At 34.4% G+C, this 21,596-nt stretch overlaps 1 long non-coding RNA gene across 1 annotated transcript; it reads right to left on the bottom strand.

The window, feature by feature from the left end:
• Positions 1-452: 452 nt before the first annotated feature.
• On the bottom strand, positions 453-17,499 carry LOC137635840 (uncharacterized). Its single transcript, XR_011042800.1, has 3 exons — positions 17,448-17,499; positions 6,467-6,573; positions 453-735 (listed from the first exon to the last, which is right to left on the bottom strand). It is a non-coding gene; the product is annotated as an uncharacterized lncRNA (long non-coding RNA).
• Positions 17,500-21,596: the final 4,097 nt, after the last annotated feature.

The raw sequence follows: 21,596 nt of genomic DNA on the forward strand, positions 1-21,596 counted from the left end.
TAACTAGTTTAAAATAGTTGCATAAATTTACAGATATTACTACTCATTGACAAGAGTCTTGAGCAGGAGATAACTTGTTTAAAATAGTTGCATAAATTTACAGATATTACTACTCATTGACAAGAGTCTTGAGCAGGAGATAACTAGTTTAAAATAGTTGCATAGATTTACAGATATTACTACTCATTGACAAGAGTCTTGAGCAGGAGATAACTAGTTTAAAATAGTTGCATAAATTTACAGATATTACTACTCATTGACAAGAGTCTTGAGCAGGAGATAACTTGTTTAAAATAGTTGCATAAATTTACAGATATTACTACTCATTGACAAGAGTCTTGAGCAGGAGATAACTAGTTTAAAATAGTTGCATAGATTTACAGATAATATTACTCATTGACAACAGTCTTGAGCTGGATTATCAAACTCAAAACCTTTCGAGGGCAAATTATGAACGTGACTATGATCTCGAGGGCCATCAAAGATTTGGTAATTATCTATTGGCAAGACTGAAGATTAGTTTTTTGCTTAATAGAAATATACTGAAAAGTATATGGAAGACATAAAATATTCTGAAAATTTTGACCATATGAAGCACTAAGATATGACCTAATAATGCTTAAAGAATTTAATCAAAGTTTTAAGACTTTTTCTTCGTGGAGATAACTTCAGTTTGATGAATTTCTGTCGAAGAGCGAGTTGAGACCAGAACTTCTTGCCATGGGTTCCTTAATCCTGTAAAAAGAAAATTAGAATATCAGTTTGACATATGGATGGATATTTTACTACACAAAAAAAAATTCTGGATACTAATACAGCTTAAGATCAATAGCATAAATTGCCTACTTATTGTAATAGAATAATAATTTGCATGAAGCACTTGACAAATACCTAAGATAGTTTTAAATCAATGAAGTATAAACATTTCATTCAACAGAATTACTCCAATTACCTTTATAACAAAACTCATTTAACCTCTACGCTGATCCCTTGATTATTTACTGTCCAAATCCACTGCATTTCATCATAAGATGTAAAGTTGTTCAGCTTTATTGTATGGTTAAACTGTGAGGTAGAATCTCTTGCCTAACCTTAACATGGTTCCTTGTACCTGATTCCTAATTACTCTCTGCAAAATAAGTTTGCGGGCACTCTAACGCCTTATAGATAAGTGCAAAGCTTCTAAGCTTCTTCTTATCATCATTGTAATTCATCTTATTTTACCTGTACCATAAATAAATTAATAATGAATTCCCCAATCTTTACTTTTATCTAATTCTACCTTGAAATCAGATAAGATAACACACCTTGCTATCATCAGTTTTGGTAACCTATTGTGGTCATTTTGGACTTTTTAAATTCTTCTTTCATGTGCATTGCCTTAGATTTAAATACAACCAGATCCCTGCTAGGATTTTGCAATGTATCTATACTTATGTCTAGTTTCATTAACTGTCCTAATTCCGGGCATGGAAACAAATGTTCAGTAGTATCCTTCATCTTTACACAGGTCACACAAATTATCCCCTGAAATTTGCTTTTAAGTTGAGCATATTCAATATTATCTTCATTACAAGGGCTGCCTTATCCAGATCCATTTCTCTGATATAAAGCTGTGGGTACATTCATACTTTTGCAAATGTATCCTACATCAAGCCTTGAATCTGTTCCAATAAACCCAAGGAACATCTATAATACACTCAATGTTAACATTTATATTTATCCATTGAATAATCTACCCTACTTAAGAGAGTGCCTAGAGCATCACACTAACAGGTGGTTTCAACATATTGACGAATACTATGAAGAACTGCAGAGTGTAATAGACGAAATCCCAGAGATATGGAAACTGTAATTGGTGACTTCAATGCTAAAGTTGGGAGGAATAATCAAGGTATAGAGAATATAAAGGGTGTTGAGGGTCTTGGTGAAGTTGCAAATGAAAATGGAGCAAATTTCATAAGCTTTTGTTCAACAAACAATCTTGTTATTGGAGGTACTCTTTTCCAACACAAGGACATCCACAAATAGATCACATAGCCATTAATAAAGAAAGGAGGACGACTCTGAAAAATGTAAGAAGCTATAGAGATGCAGCTATTAGTAGTGATAACCAGCTCCTTATTGCCACACTGAAATTAAAACAGAGCAACAAACAGAAATGTAGATAGAACACCTAGGTTTGATACAACTAAGCTTCTAGAAGATGAGCACAGAGAATCATTTGCTATTGAATGTAGAAATCGATTTGTATCTTAGAGACTTTAATGGATAAAACAGACAATAATGAAGAATGGTGTGAAATTAGTGCGTGCATTAAGAATACAGAAGAGGAGCTACTATGAATAGATAGCCTAAGTGTTAGAAAAATAAACTTCTCATAAAAAGTATAATAAAACTGAAAGGATAGATTGGAGAGGTAACCAAAAATCAATGTAAGTAATTGGAATCTTCTAGTAAAGAGAAACGAGGCACAAGGAAAAACAATCTGGAAAGTGGATACAGTACAAGGATTCTGGTTCTGAGGGAAATATATGGTGATTAACTCTGCATTATTCATAACATTTATAAGAAAGCTTCAGAACTGATGACTCAGATCACAGAATATATACGAGGCCTCAGAGTTTTATTGTCTGATATTTTTCAGAATAAGAACTGATGACTCAGATCACAAAATATATATGAGGCTTCAAACTTTTATTGTCTGCTTTTTTTCAGAATAAGAACTGATGACTCAGATCACAAAATATATACGAGGCTTCAGACTTTTATTGTCTGATTTTTTTTTTTCAGAATAAGAACTGATGACTCAGATCACAAAATATTTACGAGGCTTCAGACTTTTATTGTCTGATGTTTTTTCAGAATAAAAACTGACGACTCAGATCACAAAATATATACGAGGCTTCAGACATTTATTGTCTGATATTTTTCAGAATAAGAACTGATGACTCAGATCACAAAATATATAAGAGGCTTCAGACTTTTATCGTCTGATATTTTTTCAGAATAAAAACTGATGACTCAGATCACAAGTTATATACGAGGCTTCAGACTTTTATTGTCTGATATTTTTTCAGAATAAGAACTGATGAGTCAGGTCACAAATTATATACGAGGCTTCAGACATTTATTGTCTGATATTTTTCAGAATAAGAACTGATGACTCAGATCATAAAATATGTACGAGGCTTCAGACTTTTATTGTCTGATATTTTTTTCAGAATAGCAAAGGGGAAACAAAGGGACATATCTTACAGGAGATATAAATATTTGTTACATTTTGGAAACAATAACTGACAAGTAATAAATACCAAACAGAATTTGAGGAAGAATGATGCAAGGGTTCTAAGTATATTGACCTATAAAGAAAAAACAGGAACATTGCGTAAGGTTAAGAGAAACAGTGTGAGAAAATCCAGTGTCTGAGGCCATATTGGTAGGAAAAGGATTGAGACCTAGTAGGGACAAAATATTTGATTTAATGGTTTTAACTGAAGATGAAAGCTTATCGTGGCATTTTACTTTTCATAGCCTTTTGTTTACCAAAAGCCCTTCATCCCATGGTCATCCCTCTTTTGATTTTGGTCTTATATCCTCAAAAAACACTGTCCTAAGTAGATATAAACCCGTAAATGGGCAGCAGTTTTGTATGAAACCCAAAGAGAAATTACTAATATGTGTACGAGAATGAAGAGGTTGAAAGTTATTCAGAAAAGGATTCATTCAAGTGCCCCACCAAGTTGGGAGTGCTACTTTTAACCTTGAATAGGAAAATGAATATATTGTCAAAAGAAGAAAAGGGAAAAGGATGTCAAAAAGGATTACCAAGTAATGGTAGTAACCAAATGTTACAGAATGCATAGAAGCTGTCACCTTGGAATTAATTTATCAGATAAAGTTCATGGCGATTGAAAAGGAAACCAAAGGGAAAGGTAGCCTAAGAAGTGTGTTATGAGTAGTACCTATTGCAAAGGTAGTGAGCAAGTGAGAAAGTGAGATAGCGAGATAGTGAAATAGTGAGAAATGTGACAAAAGCCTTCATGAAGTTATAAGCAAGTGGTCATGACAAAAGCCTTCATGAAGTTAATCAATATAAGCAAGTGGTCATGTGGATGTTGTGGAAAGTAATTATTGAGAGGGCAGTGAAAAAGTGAGAACAGTTACAAAAGCCCGAATGAAGTTAATCAACGTAAGTATGTGGCCATGTGGATGTTGTAGGAAGCACATATTGAAATTGTAGTTAGAAAGTGAGTGACAAAAGCCTGGGTGAAGTCAATCAAGGTAAGGATGTGGCTATGTACATTTAGTTAGAAGTGCTTACTGAAAAGGTTATTGAGAAAGTATGAAAAGTTTCAAAGACTTGAGTGAAATTAATCAACGTAAGGATGTGGCCGTGTGTATGTGGAAAGTACTTATTAAAACGGTAGTGGAAAAGCGAGAAAAGTACAAAAGCCTGGATAAAGTTAATCATAAGTGGACATGTGGATGTTGTGGTAAGTACTTATTGAGATGCCTGTAAAAAAGTGACAAAAGCCTAAATAGAGTTAATAAACTAAGTGGCTATGTTTATGCTGTGGGAAGAACTTATTGAGAAGGCTGTAAAAAGTTACAAAAAACCTGGTTAAAGTTAATCAAAAGACAATATGGCCATGTGGATGCTTTGGGAAGTTGGGATGCCTGTAAAAAAAGTAACAAAAGCCTAAATAGAGTTAATAAACTAAGTGGCTACGTTTATGCTATGGGAAGAACTTATTGAGAAGGCTGTAAAAAGTAAAAAAAAAAAAAAAAAAAAAAAAACCTGGTTAAAGTTAATCAAAATACAATATGGCCATGTGGATGCTTTGGGAAGTACTTTGAGTGAGCCCTGAGAAAGTGAGAAAATTACAAAAGCATATATGAGGTTAATCAGCGTAAGCCATGTGGTCATGAGTATGTTGTGGGAAGTACTTATTGGTAGGGTAGTTAAAGTGAGGAAAGTGACGAAAGCCTGGATAAGTTCGATAAACCTAAGTATGGGGTCATGTGTTTGTTGGGGGTGTTCCAACCGTGTCACACGATCGTACATAATTCATTTTGTATATATTATGCTTGTATCTTCGCTCTTCCCTCGCACTAAAAAGAACTCAGTACTACTCAGTAGCTTTCATCCTGCCTTTGAATCACAACCTTCTCGCGGCTCGTCACATAAGTACTTATTGACAGAGTAGTTGTAAAGTGAGAAAAGTTATAAAAGGCTGGGTGAAGTTAATTAATGTAAGTATGTGGTCATATGTATGTTGTGGGAAGCACTTATTAAAAGGGCAGTAGGAAAGGGATAAAAGTGACAAATGCCTGGATTAATTTAATAAATATAGGTAGTCATGTGGATGTTGAAACTGCGAAGTACTTATTAAGAGGGCAGTGAGCAAGTTGACAAAAGCCTGGATAAAGGTAATCACCTTAAGGATGTGGCCATGTACTCATTATTATGAGAATTTTCTAGACTTTGGGGAATACTTATTGACATGGCAACGAGAAAGTGAGTAAAATGGATAACGGTGGAATAGTATTTCATTACTAGAAGAAATTGAGAGTACCCTATTGGTAGAAATAGAGAGTTAAAAAAAGCTGAAATGAGAAGGAATAACAGAGAATTATAAAAAGCTAAAATCTAAGACTAACATAAAATACATTGGAACGATCAGGATGAATTTCACCAAACACGATAGAATTTAATGTTAGAGGTTTATCTAAAGATTAAATATTTCAATAACCTGCAAGGTAGGAATGTTCGATTTTTAATGTTCCCACACCTTCAATAACCTAAAAGGCAGGAGTGTTCGACTTTTATGTCCTCACACCTTCAATAACCTAAAAGGCTGGAGTGTTCGAATTTTGATGCTCTCACTTTCAACAGCCTAAAAAGCAGGAGTGTTCGAATTTTAATGTTCTCACACTTTCACAATAACCTAAAAACCAGGAGTGTTCGAGTATCAATGTTCTCACACCTTCAATAACCTAAAAAGCAGGTGTTCGAATTTTAATGTTCTCACACCTTCAATAACCTAAAAGGAAGGAGTGTTCAACTTTTAATGTTCTCACACTTTCACAATAACCTAAAAGGCAGGAGTGTTCGACTTATATGGCCTCACACCTTCAATAACCTAAAAGGCAGGAGTGTTCGACTTTTAATGTTCTCACACCTTCAATAACCTAAAATGCAGGAGTGTTCGACTTTTAATGTTCTCACACCTTCAATAGCCTAACATGGTGTTGGACTTTTAATGTTCTTACACTTTCACAAAAACCTAAAAGACAGGACGACTTTTAAATGTTCTCACACTTTCACAATAACCTAAAAAGCAGGAGTGGCGTTCGAGTATCAATGTTCTCACACCTTCAATAACCTAAAAGGCAGGAATGTTCGACTTTTATGTCCTCACACACTCCAAAAGAACCAAAAACTTATGTAGTCAACCATTACCTTTAATTACAGTAGAATATTATCCTCCTAGAGTTTTGTAGTCTTCTGATGGGCATTTTAAATACGGCCCAGGATGAATCTCATCTTCTTGACAGTATATTCAGCATCTGAAAAAGGGAACAGATTAAGATTCTTATATTTTTATCTATCACTACATTCAATTATTCCATACAAATTACAATTGGGGGGAGAGAGAGAGAGAGAGAGAGAGAGAGAGAGAGAGAGAGAGAGAGAGAGAGAGAGAGAGAGAGAGAGGAGAGAGAGAGAGAGAGAGAGAGAGGAGATAATTTTTGTTACAGTTTTAGTAATTAACGGATTATCAGACATGAAAAAGTAAAACAAATGCATCAGAAAGCAAATTTTCCAAAAAAAAAAATTACAAGATATTTTTCAATTTACTCAACTTATGCCGTGTGAAATGTTGAATGTCTTGGAAAGTATATTATGTTATGAAATGAATTATGAAAGGTCTTGTAGCGAGTAAGGTTCCCCTGCAGTATAGGACCAGAATTTTTTTTTATACTTCACCTATATCAATATCTCCAACTAAAACTTTTCAACTCCTTCCCGAGCTCTCCTACTTATCGGGACTTACTACTGTAATTATTTTTCTCTAACTAAGACTGGAGCCAGTGCGCTCTTGGGAAGGCGTCCCCTTCCCACAGTCACCCACTTCCTTCTCAAACAACCCATCATAACCCAAAACCTATCCCAATATCCTAAGATAAATGTTGCAGAATATCCTCCATCCCAACTACCTATCCCAATAAATCCTACCAAAACACCTACGGGCTGCAAGATTGCAAAAGCCCGTGTCTGGCCAAAAGGGCCAGACAATCTTCAACAACAACAAGACCAGAAATGTATCCCTTACAGTAAGGTAAATGTAATTGTATCGACGTACACAACCATGAACATCCATTCTACCAAGAGCAATCACATTGCATAATTTATCTGCATATTAAATAAATGATTATGGGTCAAATATTGTTCCACACTTTCATCTATGTATCAACCAACCTGATTTTATGCACAATACGAACCTATGCACTCAAAAGAGGACAACAAACGATGTTTCAATGATAGAGGCAAGAAAGCAGTGAGAATGCCCTAGAGATTGACCATATATATATATGAAGAGTGCTCACTGCAGTATAGGACCAGAACTCTAAAACACCAAGAATGTTCGCCTTACTTCCTGATAAAACAAGTTACTTGCAATACACTGTTTATTACGCTAAAAGGACTCTTGCACAATGCAGAACCTTGACACTAATAGGATGGATTAAAAAAAAAAAAAAAAAAAAAAAAGGCTTTAATAGATTCTCAAGACACATTTTCTACTTTACTTTTAACTGAATTTCCCACAGAGTTGACTTGGTGACTAAACGGTGTCTAAAAGTCTAAACTAGACATTTAAGTACCTGTGCTAATATAAAACATTACTTGACTTGAATCTGTAAATAATCTATATCTGAGGGGTCAATCCATGGTTGTGATGGAAACCAGAATGTTTTAAATGTTTGGTTGCTTGTTCCCTTTAGAGAGAGAGAGAGAGAGAGAGGAGAGAGAGAGAGAGAGAGAGAGAGAGATGAGAGAGAGAGAGAGAGAGAGGATTTATGCAATTGTGGCTGGGGTTGAGAGAGAGAGAGAGAGAGAGAGGAGAGAGAGAGAGAGAGAGAGAGAGAGAGAGAGGAGAGAGAGAGGAGAGAGGATTTATGCAATTGTGGCTGGGGTCAGAGAGAGAGAGAGAGAGAGAGAGAGAGAGAGAGAGAGAGAGAGAGAAGAGAGGAGAGACGAGGAGAGAGAGAGAGAGAGAGGATTTATGCAATCGTGGCTGGGGAGAGAGAGAGAGAGGAGAGAGAGAGAGAGTGAGAGAGAGAGAGAGAGAGAGAGGAGAGAGGAGAGAGAGGAATTTATGCAATCGTGGCTGGGAGAGAGAGAGAGAGAGAGAGAGAGAGAGAGAGAGTGAGAGAGAGAGAGAGAGAGGATTTATGCATCGGGCTGGGAGAGAGAGAGAGAGTGAGAGAGAGAGAGAGAGGATAGAGAGAGAGAGAGAGAGAGAGAGAGAGAGAGAGAGAGAGAGAGAGTGGATTTATGCAATTGTGGCTAGGGACTGGGAGGGGCCATTAGATAACGAGGTATAAGTGGTGACTGCTATTGCACTATTAAGTACAAGTATTAAAAACAGGTAAGTTACCATGGAGAGAGAGAGAGAGAGAGAGAGAGAGAGAGAGAGAGAGAGAGAGAGGAGAGAGAGAGAGTCGAGAGGACTAATAGGTATGGGTAAACCTATCAAATCCAAACTATATAAGAATGCCTTTAGTTTACCTTTTACTTAAAAATGAGATCACTTTAAACCATGAAAATTGTGGATTCTTCCTTTTACTCTGATCGAAACGGTTTCCTTAGTTTATGTTCGAGAATAATTAAAAGAAAAATATGGCGTTGAATTTATATAAAAAGTTGTAATTTCAAACAACAATAAAACATTTTGTTGCTTACACGATATGTCAATGTCAAGTTTCAACGAACTCAGAACTTCGGCAAGTTGTTAATCATGTTGGAAATAACACGGAAAATCAAGATGTCCAAACCTAGGCAGCAATTGTAAGGCAAGTCCCCCCTTAAAACTCACGAGTTTACTGACATGATATTCGTTAAACAGTCGAAATAAAATGCCGTGGATTAGGGAGAGCTTCTATTCAAAACAGCTGAGAGAGAGAGAGAGAGAGAGAGAGAGAGGAGAGAGAGAGAGAGAGAGAGGAGAGAGAGAGAGAGGAGAGAGAGAGAGAGATTGTTACAGCTTTAGTAATTAACAGATTATCAGTTAGAAATGAATATAGGAAAACTAATGCATCAGGAAGAAAATTTTCCAAAAAAAAAATACTACAAGATATTTTTCCATTTACTCAACTTATGCCGTGGGAAATGTTGAATGCCTTGGAATGTATATTATGTTATAAAATGAATTATGAAAGGTCTTGTAGCAAGTTAGGTTTCCACTGCAGTATTGAACCAGAAATTCATCCCTTAGAGTAAGGTAATTGAACTTGAATCGAAGTACACAATAATGAACGTCTGTTCTACTAAGATGCAAATATATTACATACTTTTCCTCGATACTAAATCAGTGATTATGTGTCAAATATTGTTCCACACTTTCATCTATGTATCAATCAACCTGATTTTATGCACAATACGAATCTATGCACTCAAAAGAGGACAAAACAAACGATGTTTCAATGACAGAGGCAAGGGGCAGCGAGAATGCCCTAGAGATGGACCATATATACACATCAAGAGTGCCCACTGCAGTATTGAACCAGAAATTTAGGCCTTATGTACAATAACCCACCAAGTTATCAGAACCGGTTGTCCAAAATACTTAAGAGAATTGCTACATTTTGAGCAGCCAACAAATAGTGACGACACGAGAACAGTTACAGATGGCTTCAAACTGTTGAAACCTAGATTTATGTCTACTTTAGGCTCCAGTCTTTAAATATGCAGCCCCGAGACTATATAATAAGCTCCCACGAAACATTCGAATGATTGAAGACATTAAGGCTTTCAAGAGGAAACTGAAGACTTTCTTATTTCATGAGTCTTTTGACAATGACGATTTAACAGTAAATGAACAATATGTGACCTGAAAAAGATAAATACTGTGAACGAACAAGGTAAAACGACAGTGGAGGTCCTGTAGAGAGTGGGGTTCCCCTGCTGTTTGGGACCGGAAAAGCAGCCATCAAAGTAAAGTAAAGTAAAAGTAAAGTAAAGTAAGGGAACAACCATCTAGCAAGATGCGATTACATTGCATACTTTTTCTCTATATTAAATCCTTGATTATGGGTCAGATATTGCTCTCCCCTTTTGCCAATGTATAAAAAAACTTGATTTTATGCTGAATAAGAACCTATGGACCCAAAAGACGACAATAAACTATGTTTCAATGGCAGAGGCAAGGGGCAGTGAGAATGCCCTAGAGATTGACCATACATACATGTGATCAGTGCCCAAAGCTCCCTCTCCATCAAACAAGGGTCAGGTAGGGTCAGGTAATGCCTTAAGGCTTAGCAGTTAGACATACAGGCTCTCCCAAATACCCATCCATTGCTTACAAGGATGGTATGATTGCCATGGTTTAAGATATGTACTTTTGAATTCGACAATTAACATTTACAAAGGACGTTTGACACTATTGTATGGTGTTACAGCCTATATTCTGTAGTTGTGGAACCAATGATATACGAACAATTTTGGTTTCATATCACATTGTTTGATATGAACATTTATAAAAACAGTTTCAGTGCACAGTGGCAAATTATCACGTTACGTTAATATAACCTTTAACACCACTACCTCGTCCAGCGTTGAAACTATGTCATTAACGTTGTATATTTACTTGACGAAAACACTGGCTCTTTATAAACACCCTCAGATAGATCCACGTATTTTTGCTTATTACTGAAAATCAACCAAAAAGACTTTCACCAAGAAAATACCTTTACGTTAGTTAAACCTTTTTTTTTTTATAAAAGGTTTGTTAAAGGTTGATATTCAGTAAACAACAGCAAAAGACACTATCATCAGACATGACCACAAAATTAGTAAAATAATTCCATTGAATATTTAAAGTTAAATTAGTTAAACTACAGTATAGATATAATTTAGTAACAAATGAGTTTATAACACCTTCAAACCAAGTTCCCTAATCCAAAAAGTATTTAAAGCAATAATGGCCTTTCCAAAAGTCCTGTGAATTAGTGCCACAGCTTTGATTCACCAAAATATCAACTGACCGGAATTTCCCCACATGAAACTACTCATGAAATCAACCATTACCTTTATAATCAAACGAGGGCTTGACGATTTGATATCACTAAATAAGCCTTCATATCTTCAGATTAAAGACTGAGCTCCTCCCCACTCGCTGACAACTTGTGGACCATCTTCACAACCACGAACAAATCTGCAGAAAAAACAATTTTGTCAGACTGGTCGAAATACAAACAAGGAAAGTGTTACGTCATAACTAAGGAGGTGATTATGCATGTTAAGTGTTGGATTATTATTATTATTATTATTATTATTATTATTATTATTATTATTATTATTAGTTAAGCTACAACCCTAGTTTGAAAAGCTGGATGCTATAAGCCCAAGGGCTCCAACAAGAATATCTCGCAGGTAGGAAAGGAAATAAGGAAATAAACTACAAGAGAAGTAATTAACAATTAAAATAAAATATTTTAAGAACAGTAACACCATTAAGATAAATCTTGTATATATAAACTATTAAAACATCAAAAAACAAGAGGAAGAGAAGCAACATATAGTGTGCCCAAGTGTACCCTCAAGCAAGAGAACTCTAAAACACTAAGAATGTTCGCCTTACTTCCTAATAAGACACAAGTTACTTGCAATACACTGTTTAATACGCTAAAATTACTTGCAAAATGCAGAACTTGACACTATTAGGATGGATTTAAAAAAGAAAAAAAACATCAATAGATTCTCAAGACATTTCCTGCTTTAATTTTAACTGGATTTCCTAGAGATGTCTTGGTGACTAAACAGTGTCTAAAACTCTAAACTAGACATTTTATTCTTAATAAAATTGTGTTTAAGTACTTGTGGTGATATAAAACTTAACTTAAATCTATAAATTATCTATATATGAGAGCTCAATCCATGGTTGCAAAACAAATCAGAATGTTTCAAAGGTTTATAAAGGTCTATAAAGGAAAAGGTGATACAGACAATTTAAATTCATATAGGCCAATATCAAATCTGTCATATTTTTCGAAAATTATTGAAAACTGCTGTACACGAACAAACCTGGAAACATCTGAGAAAATCTAATGCCATACCTAATGATCAATCTACATACAGAGAAAATTACTCCACAGAAACAACAGTGTTAGCGATTAAAAATAACAACAGAAATTATAACAAATGGCAAGTGTTGCATTCTTGTGATGCTTGGTTTAAGTGCAGTATTTGATACTGTAGAACATACATATCTGATGGAAGACCTTAAAGCTGTGGGCATTGTAGAACGAGCATATGACTGGTTTGTGAGTTATCTTGAAAACCGCAAAGTTATAGTAATATCAAATGTTGAATCTGAGACACGAAAACTAACCAAAGGGGTGCCTCAAGGCAGTGTACTAGGTCCTCTCCTGTTTGAAATTTACATGATTGAACTGGCAAATAGTTTAAAATATACGCTGATGATACACAATTCTATTTCCCAATAGAATCAGTTGATGAAGCTAAAAGAAAGATACATGAAATAATGAATGACATTAAGGATTGGATGTTAACAAAAAAGCTCAAGCTCAATGAAAATAAAAGTGAATGTATTATTTTTGGAAATGAAAAAGATATAAAAAGTATCGAATGCTTCCAAAGAATTGAAATAGGTCAATCGATCATTAACCTAAAGAAATCTGTCAGAAATCTTGGAGTAATCATGGGTGATAGACTGACAATGAATGAACATATGAATAACATGGTAAGAAATTGTAACTATCATATTAGAAACATAGCATTTATTAGTAAATACTTAAATGAAAAATCTATTGCCATACTCATTAATCACCATATATTTTCAAGAATTGATTACTGCAACTCACTGTTCTATGTCTTACCAAATTATCAGCTGAAGAAAATTCAGAGAATACAAAACAGAGCCGCTAGATTAATAAAAGGACTACACAATAGGGAAAGAGTTACCCCTGCACTAATTAAATTACACTGGCTGCCGGTAAAGGCGAGAATTGAATACAAGCTACTCTTACTAACGTTTAAGATACTGAACCAAAATGAATCAAAATATCTAAAAGAATGCCTGAACAAACTAGAACTAGAAACAAATATTAACATAAGACACATGAGTGACAAACAAACTATCTGAACCAAGAACAAATAGTAAATTTGGTGAAAGGGCTTTTAGCTCCTGTGCGCCTAGACATTATAATAAACTGCCAACTGAAATGAAGGACCTAAAGGGAGCAATTGAATTTAAGAAGAAACTAAAGACATTACTTTTCACATGATCATATGATTTGGAAGATGCTACAATCAAAGAATTGTATAAGTTATAATGAAAATGTTTCGTTAGATGAATAATATGGACCCGCCCGAGAAGTAGTTCACTCGACTTCAGTGGAGGGTTGGATTTAAACCCAAAACAAGTGAACAAGTTTAGTTGCATGTTGCCTTTCAGAGAGAGAGAGAGAGAGAGAGAGAGAGAGAGAGAGAGAGAGAGAGAGAGAGAGAGAGAGAGAGAGATTTGATTTATGTAATTGGGGCTGGGGTCTGGATGTCATTAAGTACCAAGGTATAACAGTGGCGATTCTGCAGTTTAACTATTAAGTAAAATTCAAAACACGAGAGAGAGAGAGAGAGAGAGAGAGAGAGAGAGAGAGAGAGAGAGAGAGAGAGAGAGAGAGAGAGAGAGAGAGTACTAGTAAGTTTGGGTATACCTATCAAATCCAAACTATATAAGGATGCCTTTAGTTTACTTTTACGTAAAGATGAGATCATTTAAACAATAACATTTTTTTATTCTTCTGATTACTCAGATCGAAATGGTTTCCCTAGTTTATGTTCGAGAATAATTAAAAGGAAATTGACGTTGAATTCATATAAAAAAAGTTGTAGTTGTAACAACAATGAAACATTTTGTTGCTTAAACGGGATGTCAATGTTAAATTTCAATGAACTCAGAACATCGCGAAGTTGTCAATCATGTTGCTAAAACACCGAAAATCGAGAAGTCCTAACGTAGGCAGTACTTGTAAGGCAAGTCCCCCTTAAAACTTCCGAGTTTACTGACAGGATATTCGTTAAACAATCAAAATAAAATGCCGTGGATTAGGGCAAGCTTCAATTCAAAACAGCTGGAGAGAGAGAGAGAGAGAGAGAGAGAGAGAGAGAGAGAGAGAGAGAGAGAGAGAGAGAGAGAGAGAGAGAGTTCTGAAAGTAATAAGTGGGCGTGGCCGATAATGCGAACTGTCAAACTAGGCTGTGGACACCAAAGAAAGAATTTTGAACTAATTTATTTAACAAAAACACAGAACTTTACGAATGCTAAATTTCCTAAGGGAACTGTTAACTGAGACAATAAGGAGTTATTTAAAACAAATACCTGTATAATTGTCAAGGTTTGTGTGCACTCGCTTACAAATAAATGACTGTGTTCACAGAGTAAACTGGATAAGTATTAGGACAAAGGATTTATTTTATGCATTGGTAAAATAATGAATACTATTGTTAAATATATACGCTGTGTATGATGAGCTGTTCACTAACTGTTTATATGAATATGTTAACTTATGAAATATATTTATGCTTCAATAACTATCGTACACCTATTATTATTATTATTATTATTATTATTATTATTATTATTATTATTATTATTATTATTATTTATTATTATTATTAGCCAATCTACAACCCTAGTTGGAAAATTAAGATGCTATAAGCAGAAACTACTTTGTGCTCAATAATGAATGATATGATAGGTCTTCTTGATGGGGGAAAGTGTGGAATTTTAATTATGTTAGATCTTAGTACTGCTTTTGACACTGTTGTGCACGAGTACTTACTTGACGACTTGAAGTCTATTGGAGTGACTCAGGAAGCACTGAAATTTTTGCGAAGTTACTTAGTGAACAGGAAGACTATTGTAGAAGTTTCTGGAAACCGATCCAATGAGAGAATTCTTATGAAGGGTGTACCACAGGGTAGTGTCCTGGGCCCTATCTTGTTTAACATATATACTATCGAGCTATCACACATCTTGAAAAAACACAAAGTGGGTTTTAAACTATATGCAGATGATACTCAGTTTTACCTCTCAATTTCAACAACACAAGATACAAAGAAGAAAATTGATGAGATAATGACTGAAATAAAAACATGGATGCAGAGGAAAAAGCTCAAATTAAATGATGATAAAACAGAATGTATGTTCTTTGGCACAAGGGTGGCTTTGAAGAATTACCAGTTAATTCAAAGTATAAAAATTGGTGATGCTGATGTTGGGATTGTGCCTGTTGTGAAAAATTTGGGTGTACTGATAGACTGTAATTTGTCAATGAAGGACCAAATTGTGAACACAGTGAAAGTGTGTAACTATCACCTGAGAAACATAGCATTTATTAGAAAATATTTAACAGAGGGCAGTACAAAAATTTTAGTGGTGAGTCATGTAATATCAAGGCTTGATTATTGCAATTCTCTGTACTACAAATTGCCCAATACACTACTAAGGAAGCTTCAAAAGGTGCACAGTAGCTTAAAAGCCCTTTCACCAAATTTACTATTTGTTCTTGGTTCAGATAGTTTGTTTGTCACTCATGTGTCTTATGTTAACATTTTTTTCTAGTTCTAGTTTGTTCTGGCATTCTTTTAGATATTTTGGTTCATTTTGGTTCAGTATCTTAAACGTAGTAAGAGTAGCTTGATCCCCTACCCTGAAGCTACCAGCGCCACTGTAAGAGTTAGACATGCAGATGACCCCCATAGACTATTCGAAATTAGTGTGAATCATGCAATAGGAGGAAGAACGTTCAGTTATGCTGCACCGAGACTCTTTAACGACCTTCCACTCGATGTCAAGAATAGCACAAATGTGGCTGCCTTCAAGAAAAACCTGAAGACTTATCTTTTTAGAAAGTGTTATAATAGTGACCTGAAAACTATTAAGCCTGAATACAAATGCTAGCGAAATAACTGATAACGATACAGAGCAAAATATTAACTGGAAAGGAATTATTTTTTCATACACCAAGGCCCGCCTGAACAGACCTTTAGTGTTTGATGGAGGGCGAGAAATAAACCTCTAAAAGTAAAAGTAAAAGTAAAAGTAGAAGGGCTCCAATAAGGAAAAATAGCCCAGTGAGGAAAGGAAATAAGGAAATAAATAAATGATGAGAACAAATTAACAATAAATCATTCTAAAAACAGTAACAACGTCAAAACAGATATGTCATATATAAACTATAAAAAGACTCATGTCAGCCTGTTCAACATAAAAACTTTCTGCAACTTTGAACTTTTGAAGTTCTACTCATTCTACCACCGGGTTAGGAAGATCATTCCACAACCTATCACCTAAAATTTCAAGATCCTTATAAAAAATTTGCAAGTTATGTGGCTGTTGTATATTGCTTGGCCCTTGCGGCCAAGCACAGTCTCTTGCAATCATGCAATCCATAGGATTTGCAAGATAAAAAATATGCATAAATCATACGAATTTTGAGACATCACCACCACCACCAACAGCTTGAAAATTTAAAAAATGTAATAAAAATTCTTATTAATGTGACTAGTTTCAGAAGGAAATATCTAATTAAAAACCATTATTCAAAATTCACTATAAATTTGTCTCCAATTTCAAAAAAAAAATACCTAATAAAAAACCATTATTTAAAATTCCCTATAAATTTGTCTCAGATTTCAAAAGGAAATACCTAATTAAAAACCATTATTTAAAATTCCCTATAAATTTGTCTCTAATTTCAAAAGGAAATAACTAATTAAAAACCATTAATCACATTTTGAATGAATTTAAGGAAACTTTACGAAGATACACTCTTGTAAATCCAGCGCTGGCGTTAACAGAAAATTTAGGCCTATAGATAAGTACTCGACATGGTAATATTAAAATTTATTCCTTCATTAACAATTGCGATCAAAAACGATTATTATTTTTCTACAAGGAACTCAAACGCACACTTTAATACATAAAGTCACCTGGAAAATCTCGTATAAAAACCATTAAAAAATTCGAAACTTGCCACGCCCTAAAACCGGTATTGGCAAAGGCCAAAATAAAATTTATTTTGCCAATTTAAGACCTTCGTAAGAAAATATCTGTTCATTTCAAACATCTAACGTTTAACGTGATTAATTACCTGCGAGAAAATAAAGAAAATAAACTTGGAAAGTGACTTCTTACCTTTTCCCTTAATTTTTCACAACACTAGTTAAAAGACAAGTCCTTCTCCTCCAGTGTCTATGGCGGACTGAATTTTCTACAGCTGTCAGAAACATCCCTAGACAGGCCCTAAAATATCCCTAGGACAGAAGTATTTTCTCCTAGTATACTTTAATACTTTGTATTCTATATGATTTTAATATATTGTATATACTGGTGCCTCTTCTGTAATCGTAATATATTCTAAATTTACTTTTAATCTTTGTATTTATGAAATTACAAACACCAAGCTTTACATATTTATATAAAATGACGAACTTACTTTTGGATTTCAATATTTGCTCTGAAATATATATTAATGTAATCATAATGATATTGGTGTCATATACAAGCAACACGTAACAAAACACAAGCCATTTACCCCAATTGAATCTTGAAGACTAAATTTTTACATCGCTGATTTTAGGCTACTTAATGAAGCTAAATATCTCATGTTGAATATTTACCTATGTAGAAAAATATCGCTAAATTATAAGGATCATTGGTGATTTTTATATGGTAAAATTTAATTTCATTAGCAATTTTCAGCTATATGGGACTTAATCATATATCCCTGTTATGAGCCTCTAAGTTCTCTAACAGCTAAAATGTCCCTATCTGGGGGACAAATCCCTAGAATTGGTAGAGAAAGTCAAAGATTTTCTTCAGCCAATCAGAAACTTCCACCATACTCTTCGTTTCTATGGTTCTCTTCATTAGAAAGAAACATAAAATTTATGATAGGATATATATTGGTAGCTCCCAGATATACAAATTAAATGATAATAGACTTTAAAAGGAGATTTGTATGAATACCATTTAGTATCTAACAATTATTTACTAATGAAGCATATATGCTAGCTGTTTCATATTGCCATTTTTTTTCTTGAACGCACCCATTTGATCCTTTACTATATTTTAGAAAAGGAAAACGGTTTTATCTTTTTGAACTAAGAATAGAAAAATATTTGAGGGAGCCTAAAGTGTATTCAACATCCATTCATACCTGATTTAAAACTTATCTTTATCATATAAATATTTTACCATATTCTATGAATTGATATTAACAATTTCATGAAGAAATTGAACACTTTCTCTTTAACGAGTGTGATAATGAGGATTTGACAATTAACATGGAATGCTATAAATACCCCAGAATGTATCCGACAAACATATCTAGTAGCTCCTGTATGGCTCAGGGTTTCCTTGCTTGATATGACCAGGAAAAAAGCCCTCAAAGTAAAATAAAGTAAAGTAATACTGGTAAGAGTATTATTTTACTTAACTTATGCAGATTGACGCAACGGACTTCAGTTAGATTTCGCCATTCGTGTCTATCTTGAGCTTTTAAATCAATATTTCTCCATCCATCATCTCCTACTTTTCGTTCCGTAGTCCTCAGCCATGTAGGCCTGGGTCTTCCAACTCTTCTAGTGCCTTGTGGAGCCCAGTCGAAAGTTTGGTGAGCTAATCTCTCATGGGGAGTGCGAAAAGCACGCCCAAACCATCTCCATCTACCCCTCACCATGATCTCATCCACATATGGCACTCGAGTAATCTCTTACAGTTTCATTTCTAATCCTGTCCTGCCATTTAACTCCCAATATCCTTCTGGCACTCTAGTAATCTCTCTTATAGTTTAATTTCTAATCCTGTCCTACCATCTAACTCCCAATATTCTTCTGAGGGCTTTATTCTCAGATCTACTAAACCTGTTGGAGATTGTTTCATTGTCAGTGTTTATACTGATTTATAAATATTATGCTACGTTGTAGTACGCATTCTATGGTGTAAAACCATAATAGTTTAGTTTTAGTAGGAATATACCTAAAATAATAGAAGACTACTTCATCAAAAGGTATCTAATTTGAATTGTATAACTCTTCAGTAGTAAGACTTTAATTACTGGTGAGAAATTAGATATACTTTCTTGTCATATCCACAATAAACTAAAGGGGCACTCAGTAGAATGCAGATCTCCGCCATGGCAGCTTATTACTCGAATTTTTGCTTGACATTGACATTTGACCTTAATATGTATTAATTGGCGCATTGAAGTCTCTGTGACAAAGATGTCCAAACTTATGGCTGCTTACGTGAAATGAATTGGACATCTTGCTTAACTAAGACCTTGACCTTTGACCTAGACCTTCCAAAATTTGTCAATTTCCAGCTTTTTAAATAAGTTAATTCCTGCAAGTTTCATTCTTCTACGATTGAAATTGTGGTCAGGAAGCTGTTCACAAACAAACACACAAACAGTGGGTTAAACATAACCTCCTTTCAACTTCTTTGGCGAAGGCAATTATCACAGCGCCTATATGAGCTGCCTAAGCGATTACTAAGCCTATGTGAGCTACCTAATTTCTAGTTAAGCTTGCTCTGAAAACATACATCCTGTCGTAAGATGGCCTGCATTTAAGGATGGCACAATTGCTAATGGTATAACTCTCGCTGCCTTGGAGCGGAAGTCCGATTCATTGTCACCAGATATTCAGCAATATACGTTAACATAAGTCACTCTTATTTCCTATTTCACACATTCAAGCGCCGAAAGGGTGGTTGTGTTACTACGTGTTATTCAGTAGAAATTCATAGAATACTAGAACAAATAGAACTTCAAAAGTTCAAACTTGCAGCAAATGTTTTTATGTCGAACAGGCTAACATAAGTCTTTTTATAGTTTATATATGAAATATCTGTTTTGATATTATAACTATTTTTAAAATATTTTAATAATTGTTACTTATTACTCATATCGTTTATTAATTTTCTAATTTCCTAGCCTCACTGGGCTATTTTCTCTGTTGGAGACCTTAGGCTTATAGCACCTTGTTTTTCCAACTAGGGTTGTAGCTTAGCTAATATTAACAATAACTGATCATGAATTTATAATCTATGACATATTAAACTAATATTCATAAATAACTTGACTAACTAAACGAATTATTATTCTGTTTTGGAAAGATCTGGATAAGTAAAAATCACAAATATCTATCAGTTTTTTCAGTTGAATGGTCTTTGGATGAAATATACGAAACCATTATTTAGTTCTACATAGTACAACAATTGTCACAAATGTATCTTATGTAAAACACAAATTATGGTTACTTTACTATATTATTATCATTATTATTATTATTATTATTATTATTACTATCCAAGCTACAACCCTAGTTGGAAAAGCAAGATGCTATAAGCCCAGGGGCTCCAACACGGAAAAATAGCCCAGTGAGGAAAGGAAATAAGGAAATAAATAAATGAAGAGAACAAATTAACAATAAATCATTCTAAAATAAGTAACAACGTCAAAACAGACATGTCATATATAAACTATTAACAACATTAAAAACAAATATGTCATAAATAAACTATAAAAAGACTCATGTCCGCCTGGTCAACAAAAAAGCATTTGCTCCAACTTTGAACTTCTGAAGTTCTACTGATTCAACCACCCGATTAGGAAGATCATTCCACAACTTGGTAACAGCTGGAATAAAACTTCTATACTTTAAGAAAGGTTTTCCTGGTCCTATCACACAAGGAAACCCTACGCACTACAGGTCCTACAAGATCTGTTTGTTGTATACGTTCTCATGTATTTAAAGTATCACACAGCGTATCCCACGTTAATAGTCAAATCCACATTATCGAAGCACTTTGGAAACAAGGAAGTCTTTAGTTTCCTCTTAAAAGCTTTGATATCTTCAGTCTTTCGGATGTCTAGTAGCTCTTAATATATTCTAGGTGCCTAGAATCTACAGATGACATACAACTGGGCTTTTATAACTTTTATCTTTCCCCTTTTTGGAGATAAACTAATTTTTCTTTGTTGAGACACGCATTTACCAATCGTCTTTTCATACCGTAATACTATATTGATTAAATATTAACGTATCTAAATAGGAGTAATATTATCTATAATTGAAATACTGTTATTATAAAACAAGCATAAAAATATCTACAGAAGGCTAATCTATTTTGAAAGACAACAGCATGATATTCGCATCTGTGTCAACTAAAGCAGAAGCACATTCACGAGAACTTAATAAAAAATAGTTTGAAATACCTTTCTTCTTTACAGTAGCACTAGATAAATACCACGTCCTCCTACCGAGGTATCTACGTGTT

The sequence above is a fragment of the Palaemon carinicauda genome, unplaced genomic scaffold, assembly GCF_036898095.1.
Source record: "Palaemon carinicauda isolate YSFRI2023 unplaced genomic scaffold, ASM3689809v2 scaffold184, whole genome shotgun sequence".
In the NCBI taxonomy this organism is placed as follows: Eukaryota; Metazoa; Arthropoda; class Malacostraca; order Decapoda; family Palaemonidae; genus Palaemon; species Palaemon carinicauda.